This window comes from Saccopteryx leptura, chromosome 3 (genome assembly GCF_036850995.1).
Source record: "Saccopteryx leptura isolate mSacLep1 chromosome 3, mSacLep1_pri_phased_curated, whole genome shotgun sequence".
Lineage (NCBI taxonomy): Eukaryota > Metazoa > Chordata > Mammalia > Chiroptera > Emballonuridae > Saccopteryx > Saccopteryx leptura.
In genome coordinates this window covers 206,620,620-206,637,488 of record NC_089505.1, presented here as the reverse complement: position 1 = coordinate 206,637,488, position 16,869 = coordinate 206,620,620, and positions in this window count along the sequence as shown.

Below are 16,869 nucleotides of genomic sequence, written 5' to 3'. Positions count from 1 at the left end.
TGATGGGAATTGCATTAAATTTATATATTACTTTGGGTAATATGGCCATTTTCATTATATTTATTCTTCCTATCCAAGAACAAGGAATATTTTTCCATCTCATTGTGTCTTTTTCTATTTCTCTTAGCAATGCCTTGTAGTTTTCTTTATATAGGTCCTTTACATTCTTTGTTATGTTTATTCCTAGGTATTTTATTTTTTTTGTTGCAACGTGAAGGGGATTATTTTTTTGAGTTCGTTTTCTAATATTTCATTGTTGGCATATAGAAAGGCTATGGACTTCTGTATGTTAATTTTGTATCCTGCAACCTTACTGTATTGGTTTATTGTTTGTAGTAATCTTTTTGTGGAGTCCTTTGGGTTTTCGATGTATAGGATCATATCATCAGCAAAAAGTGATACCTTTACTTCTTCTTTTCCGATATGGATGCCTTTTATTTCTTTGTCTTGTCTGATTGCTCTGGCCAGCACTTCTAGCACCACGTTAAATAAGAGTGGAGAGAGTGGACACCCCTGTCGTGTTCCTGATTTAAGGTGGAAAGTCCTCAGTTTTATGCCATTTAATATGATGTTGGCTGATGGTTTATCATATATGGCCTTTATTATGTTGAGATATTTTCCTTCTATACCCATTTTGTTGAGAGTCTTAAACATAAAATTGTGTTGTATTTTATCGAAAGCCTTTTCTGCATCTATTGATAAGATCATGTGGTTTTTGTTCTTTGTTTTGTTGATATGATGTATTACGTTAACTGTTTTACGTATGTTGAACCATCCTTGAGATTCTGGGATGAATCCCACTTGATCATGATGTATTATTTTTTTAATATGTTGTTGTATTCGATTTGCCAGTATTTTGTTTAGTATTTTAGCATCTGTATTCATTAGAGATATTGGTCTGTAGTTTTCTTTTTTTGTGCCATCCTTGCCTGGTTTTGGTATGAGGGTTATGTTGGCCTCATAAAATGTGTTTGGAAGTATTGCTTCTTCTTCAATTTTTTGGAAGACTTTGAGTAGAATAGGAACCAAGTCTTCTTTGAATGTTTGATAGAATTCACTAGTATAACCATCTGGACCTGGACTTTTATTTTTGGGGAGGTTTTTAATAGTTTTTTCTATTTCCTCCCTGCTGATTGGTCTGTTTAGGCTTTCTGCTTCTTCATGACTCAGTTTAGGAAGGTTGTATTGTTCTAGGAATTTATCCATTTCTTCTAGATTGTTGTATTTGGAGGCATATAGTTTTTCATAGTATTCTACAATAATTCTTTGTATATCTATGATGTCTGTGGTAATCTCTCCTCTTTCATTTTGGATTTTATTTATTTGAGTCCTGTGTCTTTTTTCCTTGGTGAGTCTTGCCAAGGGTTTGTCGATTTTGTTGATCTTTTCAAAGAACCAGCTCCTTGTTTTATTGATTTTTTCTATAGTTTTTCTGTTCTCTATTTCGTTTATTTCTGCTCTGATTTTTATTATCTCCTTTCTTTGGCTGGTTTTGGGTTGTCTTTGTTCTTCTTTTTCTAGTTCCTTAAGGTGTGAAGTTAAGTGGTTTACTTCGGCTCTCTCTTGTTTGTTCATATAGGCCTGAAGTGATATGAACTTTCCTCTTATTACTGCTTTTGCTGCATCCCAGAGATTCTGATATGTCGTATTTTCATTTTCATTTGTTTGTATATATCTTTTGATCTCTGCGCTTATTTCTTCTTTGACCCATTCATTTTTTAAAAGTATGTTGTTTAATTTCCACAATTTTGTGGGTTTTTCCCCCTCTTTTTTACAGTTGAATTCTAGTTTCAAGGCTTTATGATCAGAGAATATGCTTGGCACAATTTCAATTTTTTTTAAATTTGCTGATATTGTCTTTGTGGCCTAACATATGGTCAATTCTTGAGAATGTTCCATGTACACTAGAGAAAAATGTATACTCTGTCGCTTTGGGATGAAGTGTCCTGTAGATGTCTATCATATCCAGTTGTTCTAGTATTTCCTTTAAGGCCACTATATCTTTATTGATTCTCTGTTTGGATGACCGATCTAGAGCTGTCAGCGGTGTATTGAGGTCTCCAAGTATGATTGTATTTTTGTCAGTTTTTGTTTTAAGGTCAATAAGTAGCTGTCTTATATATTTTGGTGCTCCTTGGTTTGGTGCATATATATTAAGGATTGTTATGTCTTCTTGATTCAGTGTCCCCTTAATCATTATGAAATGACCGTTTTTGTCTCTGAGTACTTTTTCTGTCTTGTAGTCAGCATTATTAGATATGAGTAATGCTACACCTGCTTTTTTTTGGGTGTTGTTTGCTTGGAGTATTGTTTTCCAGCCTTTCACTTTGAATTTGTTTTTATCCTTGTTGCTTAGATGAGTTTCTTGTAGGCAGCATATAGTTGGATTTTCTTTTTTAATCCATTCTGCTACTCTGTGTCTTTTTATTGGTAAGTTTAATCCATTTACATTTAGTGTAATTATTGACACTTGTGGGTTCCCTATTGCCATTTTATAAATTGCTTTCTGTTAGTTTTGTATCTTGTTTGATTCTTCTCTTGTTTTTCTATCATTTGTTTTTGTTTGTTTGTATTCCATACTTCTTTCCTCTGTTGCTACCTTTTTTAAGTCAAGTGTTTTTGTGGTGGTTTTTTCAAGGGTGGTTACCATTAAGTAATGAAAAGGGTACCTACCATATTCATTGTAGTACCCTTTCTTATGAGTATTTCTGCGCTTCATCGTCCTTTGCTACTGTTAATCTTCATCCTTTCTCCCCCTTTTTTTTTCTTTTGTTGTCACAGTTTAAGTTTGGTTTTATTGTTTTCTTCGTGGAGCTGTTACTTGTGGTTATGTTTTCTTTTGTTCTTTGAATCTGGTTGGAAAACCCCCTTTAGTATTTCCTGGAGTGGGGGCTTTCTGTTGATAAATTCTCTCATCTTTTCTGTATTTGTGAATATTTTTATATCTCCTTCGTACTTGAAGGATAGCTTTGATGGGTATAGTATTCTTGGCTGAAAGTTCCTCTCTTTCAGGGCTTTAAATATTGGGGTCCACTCTCTTCTAGCTTGTAGAGTTTCTGCTGAGAAATCTGATGATAATCTAATAGGCCTTCCTTTATATGTTGTATTCTTCTTTTCCCTGGCTGCCTTGAGAATTTTTTCTTTGTCATTGGTTTGTGTCATCTTCATTATGATGTGCCTTGGAGTGGGTTTGTTGTGGTTAAGAAAACTCGGTGTTCTGTTTGCTTCTTGAATTTGAGGCTTTAATTCTTTCCACAGGCTTGGGAAGTTCTCATCTATTATTTGTTTGAGTATATTCTCCATCCCATTTTCTTTCTCTTCTCCCTCTGATATACCTATTATTATGTTATTCTTTCTGATGGAGTCAGACAATTCCTGTAGGGCTTTCTCGTTTTTTATTATTTTTGAGTCTCTTTCTTCTTCTCTCTGTTGTGCCTCAAGTTGCTTGTCTTCTATTTCACTGATCCTGTCTTCTATCTGGGCTGTTCTATTAGCTAAGCTTGCTACCTCGTTTTTCATCTCTTGAATTGAGTTTTTCATTTCTGTTTCATTTGTTTTTATAGTTTCAATTTCCTTGGTAATATATTCTTTGTGATTGTTGAGTTGTTTTCTGATTTCCCTAAATTGCCTTTCTGTGTTTTCTTGTATATCTCTGAGTATTTTTAAGATTTCTATTTTAAATTCTCTGTCATTTGGCTCCAAGGCTTCCAATATGTTAAATCTTTTCTCCATAGATTTTTCCACATCAATTTGCGTTACCTCTCTGTCTTTTGTATCCATAATGTTCAATTTCCTTTTTCTTATTGGCATCTGAAGGTGGCCTTGATGATAGTGTTAATTAGAATTAATAAAAAATAAAAAGGGCCCTGGCCAGTTGGCTCAGCGGTAGAGCGTCGGCCTAGCGTGCAGAGGACCCGGGTTCGATTCCCGGCCAGGGCACACAGGAGAAGCGCCCATTTGCTTCTCCACCCCTCCGCCGCACTTTCCTCTCTGTCTCTCTCTTCCCCTCCCGCAGCCAAGGCTCCATTGGAGCAAAGATGGCCCGGGCGCTGGGGATGGCTCTGTGGCCTCTGCCCCAGGCGCTAGAGTGGCTCTGGTCGCAATATGGCGACGCCCAGGATGGGCAGAGCATCGCCCCCTGGTGGACAGAGCGTCGCCCCATGGTGGGCGTGCCGGGTGGATCCCGGTCGGGCGCATGCGGGAGTCTGTCTGACTGTCTCTCCCCGTTTCCAGCTTCAGAAAAATGAAAAAAAAAAAAAAAAAAAAAGAAAAAAAGGAAAAAAAAAAAAAAAAAGGAAAACACTCCACAAAAAAAAAGTAATAATTTATTATTTCCCCCTTTTTTCTCTCTTCTCTTCCCCTCCTCTCACCTCCTTAGGGAAATATCGTGATGACCTGTGAATTATACTATGCCAAATGGAACAAAAACTGCCTATAATGGAGGGCCTGATTTGGGGTGAAGAGTTCAAGGGGCAAAAAAGGGATTAGGGACCCACTAAATACAAAAAAAAAAAAAAAAAGGGAGAAAATCTTAGACAAGCATAAAATGATTTGCCTGTAAGTGATGGTCGACCAAGAGATATAATGATAGGGATGAGAGGGAAACAGAAAAAAGGAGAGAAAAACTATAATTAAAGAAGAAAAAAACAAAAATAAAAACAATAAGCAAAAATCTGTTGTATTAAGTGGAGCGAAGACTAAATACAATGGAGACTTTGGGTTGGGAGGAATGCCAGTGAGCCAAAAAGCAATGCAAAAAGTGCCCAAAATGCCACAAAAACAAACAAATAAAGAAAAACCAAGAACAAAAGCAGAAGAAGAAAAAAAAGAACAACAACACCAAAAAAAAACCCACAAAAACTTGAGTCCCAAATCAAACAATCTGTTCGCGATTGAGGCCTAAATGGGAGGAAAAGCAAAAGGAGAAAAGAAGAAATGAATAGAAAGGAAAAAATAAGAGTAAGAGAGAAACGAAGGAAGAAAAAAAGGAAAGGAAAAAAAACCAAAAGGGGAGAGAGTGAGAGTCAAGGGTCCCAGAGTGCAACCCCAAAGGAGAGCTAGGATGAAGAAAAGAAACAAAATGTAACACTCATGGGCAGTGTAGTTCAAGAAAAGGGTAGCATAAGATGGGCAGAGAGCAAAAGGACCGAGGTGGAAGAAATAGAAACAACAACAAAGGCAACAAAATAGAAGAAAGAAACAACAACAACAAAGAATTAGTGGAACAAGGTATAAAGTCTGTGGATTTTTCTTGATTTTGAGAGGTTAACTTCTTCCTTTTTTCTTTTCTCTCCCTCTTTCTGGTCGGTGACTCTATACCCCAGGTTCTGCCCCTATGTCACTCTTAGGTAGGAATTTGCAGTTGATGGGATTCTATGGCAATGTCATATAATTGGCTTTAGTCTCGCTGGTAGTCAAGGCTTGTTGGCGTTTGCAGAGTCCAACAATGAGAGAGTTTGCTTTCCTGGAGTCTCTTTCCTAGTCTCCCCTTCCTGAATTAGCAGCCTGATGATCCAGCTATGAGGCTGCCACTGCTTCTGTCTGGGGAGTAAGAGGCTCAAAGAGCTGGGAAATCCCCACTCTATCCTCACTCAGCGCAAGGCTCTGGGTAAGGCTTTGGCAGTCAGAGCCTCCAGCATAATCAGGTGGGGCTGGGAGTCAATTGTTGTCAAGGTGACTGTTCAGCGCCTATCATTCAGTTGGACGACTCAACCCAGGCTTTCCACACTTGGTAGCCTGTTTTGGCTGGGAAGAAGAAGCACTAGTCGCTGTTTGCTTTATGGATCTTAATATCTGCCAAGTCCCTCTTGTTAGGAATATCCCTGAATATGGAGGCTCTGTCAATCAGAAGTTGCCCCCGCCCCTTTAGCGAAAGGCACTGAAAAATATCACGCCTCTTGTCTTGGATCGCTGAACTGGGAGAGATCTTATCAATTAGAGCCCCGTGGGTGCGTAGATTTCGTGGGTTAAGCTAATTTCAGTGATTGGATCCGCAGCTGTGCTCCAAAAAGAATTTCAGGCTGCCTGCGCCGCCCCTCCCCCAATGCTTGATTGTTAGCTTGAATGGCTGGGTGAGGTGCCCCGCCCCCGGAGAGAATCTCCTGACTAGGAAGGACAGCCTTGGCGCCCGCGCGGCACGGGGTGTGCGCGCGGTTTCTCAGCACGCCAGTGGACGGGGACCGCGGCACAGGGCGCGCGTGTGGTTTCTCAGCACGCCAGTGGACGGGGACCGGGCGCGCGCGCGGTTTCTCAGCACGCCAGTGGACGGGGACCGCGGCGCGGGGCGAGTGCGCGGTTTCTCCGCACGCCAGTGGCCCGGGACCGCGGCCCGGGGGTGCACGCGGTTTCTCAGCACGCCAGTGGACGGGGCCTCTCTGGATCGCGGCACCGGGCGTGCGGTTTCTCATCACGCCAGTGGTCAGTGGTCGGACCGCGGCACGGGGGGCCGCGCGTGCGTGGCTTCTCAGGGTATGCTGGGATGGCCGCCAGTGCCCAGGCTGCCGTCCCCGAGTGTGGGCGGGCAGCTGCACGTTTGGGTTGACTCACCACAGGTGTACTCCCTCCTGGGCAACAGTCCCTCTGCTTTCAGTGTGTGTGTGGAAGTCCGGAATGCTCCGAGGATAAATTTTTCTGTTTCTAGTTGATAAATTTGTTGAGAATTTGGGGAGATCTGTCGGACGCGCTGCTCACGGCGCCATTTCCGTGACGTCCGAAGTCTGAATCTTAACAAGCTTCTCGATCCACATTAGTGACTGACAAATGTATTTCTCCACTGATTTAATAGTGAAGAAAAAAATCTCAATGGTTCTAAAATAGAGAGGATTGTTAATTTAGAACCCTTAAAGTGGTCTGCCTCCAGAGGGAGCCTAATTCAAACGTCTGAGCCTTGGCTTCATAGGGGTTCCACCAGCATCTGTTCTCAACTTCCTGTGCTTGTCCTGAAAGCCATGGAGAATTTGGGACCATTTCTGACAGTCTTTGAAAGAGAAGTGTCCCTCATCTCTTGAATTAACTTCCTTTCACAGGAAGCAGGTCAGAAGGGATAATTAAGTGCTTGGGCCTTGGCATAAGACAAAATGGGAGCTAGGCCTTACACTTGCCACATGCTAACTGTGACCTTGAGAAAGTTATTTAATGCCTGTAGACTTCATTGTTTTTTATGAACAGAGTAGGGATTATTAACCTAACAGAGTTGTTGTGAGAACTGTATGACAGAACCACAGAATGAATGTTTATCATGGTGACACAGTACATGACACTCAATGCATGGCAGTTGCCATCACCAATGACATCTTTATTATCAAACAACCCAGAAATAAACAAGGCCTGGCTGAAATTCAAGAGCCCCTCAAGAATGATAGCAGTATAGCATAATCACTTAAGAAGTGATATCTGAAGTCAGATAATCCAGGCTTTGCCGATTATTAATTAGTTGCTTGACTTGGGAAAGTTACTTAGTTAGGGCCTCAGTTTTCTGATACATAAGATGGAATCAACAGTAAACATTTCATAGTCTTCTGAGAATTGTATGTACCAAGGAATATCTGTTTAGAACGATGCTCAATAAATGGGATGCACCACATGGTAGGTACTCAAGATATTTGATGAATAAATAAATGTGACATTTCCTCCTGAATTATTCCTGAAATAATTTCTTGACTATTAAAAACCAGTTAAGGAAATCTTTTGGTGTTTTGTGCACATCTATCTACAATAAACTTAAGTTATTTGGTGTGGTTTCAAATGCTTGAAAGAAAAGAAAGACGAACGAAGGCTAGGTGGCCACTCCATTTCTCCTTGGATGGTATTTTATGACACCTTTGTCAACTAAACTTGCTAGTTCTCTCCCTCTGCTTAAATCAAGTATTTTGAGTTACACAAGAGAAAAATGACATGAACTTTGCCCTTGGACAAAAAAAATTCCCCCAACTTCTCAGCTACTGTCCCAGGTCTTCAACCTGTTCCACAATCATTGTCCTCCTATAGGTCAAATCCTTATCAAGTTTCCCCTCCCTGGATGGGGAAGATCATAAATTCTTTCACCCAGAGAAATATGCCTGCTATGCTGTGTTTCTGCTTGAAGATGTTTTGGAACCTACTCACCAATGAATAAATAGCTTCTTCTGAGATGTGACTGGATGGATTCCACTAGCACAACTGTCCAACTGTCCCCTTAGGCATCACTTTCAGTTGGTTTCAGGTATTTATTCATTCCTCTGGGAAATCAAAGCTGACCTATATTTAGTCAACATGGGAGGACCAGGTTTTCGGCTATCTAGCAAACAGAAAAATTGAGACATTGATCCAACACCTAATGATTTTTTTTTCTTAATGTGCCAATCCCTCAAGTGCCTAGATCAAATTGACAGCATTTCCAAACTCTTTACATATATATATATTTTTCCATTAGGCGAATTAAGAGAACTGAACATTATAACATTGAGAGTTTTGCCAAAAATTGCTCTCAAGAATAACTTCACAGGGTAGACTGCCTCTCTAGGGAGGCAGGGTGTGGTCCCCATTAAAAAAATCATCAGATTCATTTATTCTACAACTCAGTAGATGAAGGACACTTTAGTAATGTCTGTTAAGTACATAGGCAAGATTTTTATTTAATAATCAATCCTTCTTTGCTTACATCCATTGTCAAGACAGATATCTGAGACCTCGTTACAAGGGATCAAAAATGGTGAGATTAGGGAGTAAGAAGGTTAAGTTGAAATGAAAGTTTTTCTAGTTATCTATAAGTAGCTTTGGAGCTAAATAATCCATAGGCCCCTTCTCAGGTTGACTTTGAGGAAGAGTCCCTTTTGAGAACATTACCTGATAGACCAGTTAAGCTGATCTTGATTGCTTTGTGTCTGGGTCCTCATTCATTCAAAAATTTAATAAATATCTACAGTGTCCCAGATACTGTGTTAGTCCTTCGAGTTACTAAGATGAATAAGACACAGCCTTTGTTCGTTTTTGTGTGCAAGGCAGCAATAGAGCTCATGTGGAAGAATGGTGAAAGACAGATGCATTCCTTAAAAACTACCTGAATGCGTATGGCACACTGGGTCCAGGGCCATGGGCTGCCGGCAGTAGGGAGAAAGAAAGATGTACCTGGTTTCCATAGAGCTTATGACCTAGCAGGGGAGACATTCTGATGTATGAAATCACAATAAGCACTATAATGGAAACTTAGGGTGCTTGAGAGCACAAAGCAAAGGTACAGGTAATAACAGAACTGATTTTGATTAAAAGAAAACTGTTAAAAATTGTTAAGATACAGCAAAAATAAAACTCAGAAACAAAGGCTTAGTGGGGTTAAAATTCTTTTGTAAGCAGTTCAGTCTTTCAAACAGTAAGTGGGAGACTTCAGGGTTAGCTGACCGGGTCAGGAAGACTACTAGTAAAATGCAGGATTTGAGGCTGTTGTTACCTGTGGTTCGGATCTGGCTTCTCCAGACAATGACTAGGTTATTTTACGAAATTTATATACTGCTGACTCCAATAGGTCCCATCTAGTTAGTATCTTTTACTGGTACCCATTAGATACCTGTCATGGGCTAAAAAAGCCCTCTCCCAACATGTACATTCTAATCCCCATAATATTAGCTTTTAAGGCAAAAGGGACTTTCCAGATGTGATTGAGGTAAGAGACAGGCCTGAGTTATGTAGGTGGGCGCCAAATAACCACAAAGGTCCTTAAAGGGGGAGTAGGGGCCCGGCGTGAACAGAAGGCTCGGTGACCACGGAAGCAGAGATCGGAGTGAAGTGGCCAGGACTGCGGAATGCTGTGGCCTCTAGAAGCTGCAAGAGGCGAGGAATGGATTTTTTTTCCCTGGAGAATTCAGAAGACACCAGCTCTACTGACATATTCATTTTACCCTTAAGGTTCATTTTGTAATCTGACCTCCAGAGCTAGGATTCGTGTGGCCTAAAGCCACTAAGTTTCTGATAATTTATTATGGCAGCAACAGGAAATCAACCTAACCCATGATTACTTATGTGAACTAAGGTCCTCGGGAGTTTTTAGGGAAGAGTTGGCTTGATTGTCATTTCCTAACCTGTTTTCTGCTGCAATTCTTCCTGTAAAATAGTTGTTGTTCTCCTCTTCCTCGGTTCTAGTATCCATTCAGAGGAAACTATAATGGAAAAATTAATTACAATAAAGAATGGGAAGAATATTATTTGAAAGTGAACTGCTGCTCTCTGCCTTTCTTCGCTATAAACTTTAGAATTAAGTTTTCCAATCTAATTATGGTGCATTAAAGGCAAGAATATGATAGACATAATTCATTTCAGGTCTTTGTTTTTCTACTTTGTATTATCAAAAAATGGGGGTTGAGATGTGAGACTTTAAAATATGGCTGATGACAGTCAATCTGTTTCCCGAGAAAGGATCGTCAGTGTGGTGAGATGCTGTCTTGTGGTTAGTATTTCTTCAGTACCATTGATGATCTGGAGAGTATCATGCTGAGCAAAATAAGTCAGATGGAATAAGTCAAGAACCATATGATTTCACTCAGACGTGGGATATAAAACAGAAAGCACAAGCAAATAAGACAAACCAAAAACCTCACAGACACAGACAAAAGTACGGTGGTACAGGGAAGGGGCTGGGTGTAGTAAAGGGCAAAGGGGTTGAGTACGTGGTGACGGAAGGAGATTTGACTTTGTAATATGCAGGTGATGTATTACAGGATTGTAGAGTTGAAATCTAGATAATCTTATTAACTAATCTCACCCCAATAAAATTTAAAAAATTAAGTCAGAAAAGTAAAAAAAGAGAAAAAAGAGAATTAGAGTGGAGAAGGAGCCGTCAGATCACACTCCAGCTGTGGACAGAGGGAACGTGTCCCGGACCCTCTTCTTTCCTATGCACACAGGCACAACTTGGTCCTGCTACACAGTTAAATGAATGCATGCCACTTGCAACAGCAAACAGGAAAGCAAATTCCTACACCTGGTGAAATGCACCCATAATCATTAAAGTAGTTCTAAGAAGCAAATGACTCTGTGGTATTATCACCAGCAAGAATAACTTAGTGTCAATGATTTAAAAACCCTAATAGAACCAATACATTTAATCTAAAAAATAAAATAAATCTGTCATTTTAATATAACATCAATCGACATTCTAATATTGAGACTTTTTTAAGTTGAGAATAAATTGAATTAGGCTGAAAAAAAAAACTCACCAAAAAACAAAATCTAACAAAAGAAACCCTAATTGTCTGACATGATGGACGTTCACCAAATCTCCAGTACCTCCCAGTGCTGAACATTTCATGTTTACCTCTCTGAATCCACTCCCAAAGCTGTGCTGTGCCCCAGGAGGCTGGCTTGTGACTACAGCAGTAACTTCCTTGTCTACTGCCTCCATTGTGGCTGCTGGAGGCTCTGCCCACATACTGGCAAATCATTCATTTATTAAACTCTCCTCCAAGTTGGGTGTGCATTTCTTTGCCCACTTTACACAATCATTTCGTTCAATTTCTTGAAGTTATATTTAGAAGTAAAGCAATTCCAGCAGAACCCATTCTATTTGAAATCAATTGTTCTGCAGGATGGAGACTGAAGTTATTGTAATACTTGTTTGGCTTCATCTGCCCTTGACATTTCTTTATTACTTTCTTTCTTTCTTTTTATTTTTTTAAAATTTTCCTTTGATTTGAGAGGGAGAAAGAGGAAGGGAGAGAGAGAAAGAAGCATCAGCTTGTTTCATTTAGTTGTTCAATTTAGTTGTGTGCTCGATTGCTTCTTATACATGCCTTGACCAGGGGTCAAATCTGTAACCTCTGGTGTGCCAGGTTGATGCTCTACCCACTAAACCACCCAGCCAAGGCTACCCTTGATATTTCTTGATAAATAAGAAATCTCTCCCAAGCTTTATTCTACAGAGCTTTCAGGTCTCAGCTGAGAAGTTTTTTTTAAGTGTTTTCAGAGATGCAAAACTCTTTTTTGAGAGAAATTTAGACCTACACAGAAGAGGAATAACTTTTCTTTTGGGTAGGAATAATAGTGAGACTTCTCAATTTTTGCAAGACAATATCAATGGTCTTGACTGTAAAGTATGGCATAAAAAGCTTTTGAATCTCTTTAATCAGCAAGTACTCCAGTCACTCAGTAAAGAATTTAACCTTGAAATGACTTCTATCTAGCAAAAACTTGCCAACATTTGGTTCAATGCTGAGATTCACCCACCTCAATACTTGGAATTCCTGTTTCTCATTTGATTCTATGAATATAAAATTGTATCTATATATTTCCATACTGAAGGTATTTAATTTCACTGCTTTACCACAATGACAGAGAACACCTTTGTACATATCTCCTTGCATACGTGTGCACTAGGCAAGTAATAACGGAACTACTGAAGGCATTACATTTCACTTTTCCACCTGTATGTTCTGATCTGCTTATGAATTGTGAAATCACTTTTGTGTTTTCACCAGTATTCTTCTCATTTTAAAGTAAAATAGAATGGAAAAGATAAAGCAGTGCTAATGTTAAGGGTATTATTTATATTTTACAAAATGTTGTTTTGGATATATACATACACATATGGACATGTATGTATGTAGGTTTGTGTACCGTGTGAGTCACAATATAAAACATTTTTCTTGTAATGGATTAGTCAAAATATTTGAGAACTGACCCACGATATAGATATAGAAGCTGAATGTCTTTATTATTATTATTTTTAAGTGAGAGGAGGGGAGATAGGGACTCTCTCGTGCAGCCTCACTGGGATCTACCCGGCAACCCCCATCTGGGGTCGACACTAAAACCAACAGAGCCACTGGCTCCGAGAAGGGAAGAGAGAAGAGAGGAAGGGGAAGAGAAGCAGACAGTTGTTTCTCCTGTGTGCCCTGACTGAGGATCGAACCTGGGATGTCCATACCAAGCCGACACTCTATCTATTGAGGCAACCAGCTGAGGCCAAACCAGAATTTTTATGTCATAGAATATGCACATTTTCAACCTACTATTGGTAGTCTGTGGATGAATAAATTTATGCTGCTGTCAGGATGTAAGTAAATTCTTTTTTTTTTTAATGGATTTTAAGTATTTTGTTTCAATTTGCATTTCGCTTATCCTTGAGTAAGGCTGAGGTCTATGAATTAATTGCCCAACAATAATTTTTGTAAACTTTCTTATTACGTTTCCTTCTGATTTGCACTAACTCTTGATATGTTCTGGATATTAATCTCTGTCTCTTACAGAAGTTACAGATACTTTCCCCTAATCTATTGCTTTTCTTTTAACTTTATGGTGTGGTTAGTCGTATAGAAGGAAAATTTAAATTTAGATATAGTATATATTTTCTTCTTTAAAAATAACACTGGCCTGACCTGTGGTGGCGCAGTGGATAAAGTGTCAACCTGGAACACTGAGGTTGCTGGTTCAAAACCCTGGGCTTGCCTGGTCAAGGCACATGTGGGAGTTGATACTTCCTGCTCCTCCCCCCTTCTCTCTCTCTCCCCTCTTTAAAATGAGTAAATAAAAAAAAAGTTTTTAAAAAAAATAACACTGGGACAATTTCTTTTTCATTTTCTGTTGCATGAGGTTTTAGAACTTTTTCTATATGCTTCTGCATCGCTGATTCCAAATCTGAAATTCATTTTTTGGTGCATGCTCTAGTTTTTATGCAATTTTAACTTCTTTTTGTTACAGTTGATGGCATGCATTGGGTTTTAAACTGGAGTTAAAGGGCAACGACTCTGGGATTGAACATAACCACAAGGCAATTAATGTTTTACAAACATCACTTTTACATAATTGTAGTTGTTTTTAAATGTAAAAAATTATTATCTGATAAAAACACCCTTTTATTTTAAGATTGAATCATGGCTTCTTTGAGTAGGCGTAAATGTAGGAATAGTCCTGACACCTTCTGTTATATATGTGGCTGTTACACACTTCAGTGTCAAAGGCGCAATATTTCATCATTTGTGATATGTGCATATATTGCCTATTTTCAAGTTTCCCTTGGCGATCAAGACAAGAATTGGGCTCCTCATATTGTGTGTCATAATTGTGAGGAAATGCTTCATGACTGGACAAAAGGAAAACGCAAAGGAATGCCTTTTGGTATTCCCATGGTTTGGTATGAACCTAAGGGCCACAGCAATGGCTGTTATTTCTGTCTGATCCATACAAAGGGCATCAGCAAGAAAAAACAGCATATGATAGCATATCCTAATATTCCTTCAGTAATACGACCTATCCCACACTCTGAGACACTCCCGGTTCCAGTTTTCAATGGTTTTATTTCTTCTAAGGGCAAAGAAAGTGAACATGGTGATCGAGTGTATTTTGATAAGATGCATGAGGAAATGGTTGTAGAATCTGAAGGGTCTTCTGATGCCAAGCAGTCATTAACCCCTCAGCAGTTTAGCCAACCTGAATTGAATGACTTAGTAAGAGATTTGGGCCTATCAATGAAAGCAGCTGAGTTATTAGCCTCCAGGCTTCAAGAAAAGAATGTACTTCACCGGTCAGCTAAAGTATCCCATTTCAGGAAGGGTGAACACATTTTTGTGGACTTTTTTACCCAAGACAAACACTTTGTTTACTGTCATGGTATCAGTGAGTCTTCTCAGCCAGCTAGGTGTTACCACTTACAGTCCAACAGAATGGCGGCTCTTTCTTGACAGCTCTAAACAGAGTCTGAAATGTGTTCTCCTACACAATGGTAATGTTTATGCAGCAGTTCCAATTGGTTATTCAACTCATCTATGAGATTATAATGACATAAAAATTGTTCTCGACTTTCTGAAGTATGAGGAGCATAGCTGAATCATTTGTGTGGATCTTAAAATGGTAAATTTCCTGCTAGGACAATAGAGAGCTTTCACGAAGTATCCTTGCTTTCTCTGTTTGTGGGACAGCCGAGCTCGGGAGAAACACTGGACACAGAAGGAGTGGCCGGAACGTGAAGCTCTGGAAGTAGGGACGCAAAATATTGTGATTGAACCTGTAGTTAATTGAGACAGAATCATTTTCCCCCCACTTCACATCAAACTTGGCTTAATGCAGTTTGTTCAGGCTTTGACTAGAGAAAGTGAATGCTTTCAATACATTATTTCTGCTTTTCCTGCCTTGTCTTTTGAGAAGATAAAAGCAGGTGTATTTGATGGACCTCAAATTCGAACCCTCCTACGTGATGAAGAATTTGCCAGGAAATGAGTAAGGAGGAGAAAGCAGCATGGCAGTCTTTTGTGGCAATTACAAAGAACTTCCTTGGCAACAAAAAAGCAGAAAACTATGAACTTTTGGTTCAAAGGATGCTGTTGGCTTTCCGCGACATTGGATGTAACATGAGCGTTAAGATTCACTTCTTGAACAGTCACCTTGATAAGTTTCCCGAAAATCTTGGAGGTGTTAGTGATGAGCAGACTACTGCTGGAGCATCAAACAAGATTGTCCTTAACAAGTACACAAATGCAAGAGCTACAAACGCAAATTTTTGCCTGAATAGAATTTAAATAAGTTTTGTGCAAATTGTATGATTAAAATAAGTGTTTTAATATGTTCTATTTTGAAATTATAGACAAATTCTGATGCAATCATATCTTTTAGTGTATTTACTGCATTATATAAATTATTATATTTTCACAAAGATGATGCTCAAGACATTCTACTTCATTATGTTAAACTAAATGTTGAAAATTTTACAATAAAATGAAATCCTAAAATCTTGAATTGCAAAAAAAACTGGAGCTTACAGAGAAAAACTAATGTCAGATTTGAGATCAGCACACTCGAATTAGGTAAGAACAAGTGTTTTTGTGGATGCAACAAAAATTTTGTTCCCCAGTGTAATTTGTGATTTTTACCTCTTGTCTGAGAAATCCATCTATCCCCCAAGGTCAGAAAAATATTCTCCTGTGTCACTTTAAAATAGTTTTAAAGTTTTTCGTTTTTCCATTTAGGCCTTCAATGCACTTGGCATTTATTTTTGTTATGGGGAGAAGAACCTCATTTTATTTTCTTTGATATGAAAACCCAATTGTTCCCACATCAATAAATGGTTAGCTCTTTTCCCACTGATCTGTCATACCCCCTTTAAAAAATTGTTTTGTGTGGTCTTATTCTGGGGTATCTATTATGTTCTATTGATTACTTGTCTATTGCTATACCAATACTATAGCTTCAGAAGTTTCAGTATTTGGGAATTCAAATCGTTTCTGCTTGTTCTTATTTTTCAGAATTGTCTTATTTATCTTTACTTTTCCATATGAATACAGGCAGTCTCCGGGTTACAAATGAGATAGGTTCTGTTGGTTTAAGTTGAATTTGTATGTAAGTCCAAACAGGTACATTTGCCTTTAAATGCAACTTAGATATTTGTCTTAACATAGTATTTATTTTTACCTTTCTGTGTATATAAATACTTAAACACTTTCAAATACAACCTTAAACAACCTTGGATGATGCAGAAGATGGTGGACTTGTTGGAGAGGATGGGACTGGTGTTAGAGAGCCAGGGTTTGGTTCTGCTGCTGGAGTCAGTTTCCTGTAGTAGCATCAGGGGAGGTTTGTACAGAGCTTTTCTTTCTCTCATCAGCAATGGCCCTGTAGCACCTCAGACCCTCAGTAACTGTATGGTAAACTCTGGTGAACCTCTCTGTATCAGGATTTTTGCTCCTCTAACTTTGCCATTCCTGCTTCATTGAGATGAAAAGCATAAGCTAACTTTTCTGTAGAAAAAACTTGCTCAGTTCTGGAGTTCCTAGGTCCCTGTTTTCTTCCCTAAATGCTGTCATCTGCTGCTCTAGTTCCACAAGTTCTTCACTGGTTAGTTCTTTCACATGGGAGTTGGTAACTCTATATCATTTTCACTGATATTCAACTGCAGTTGATTACAAATAGCCC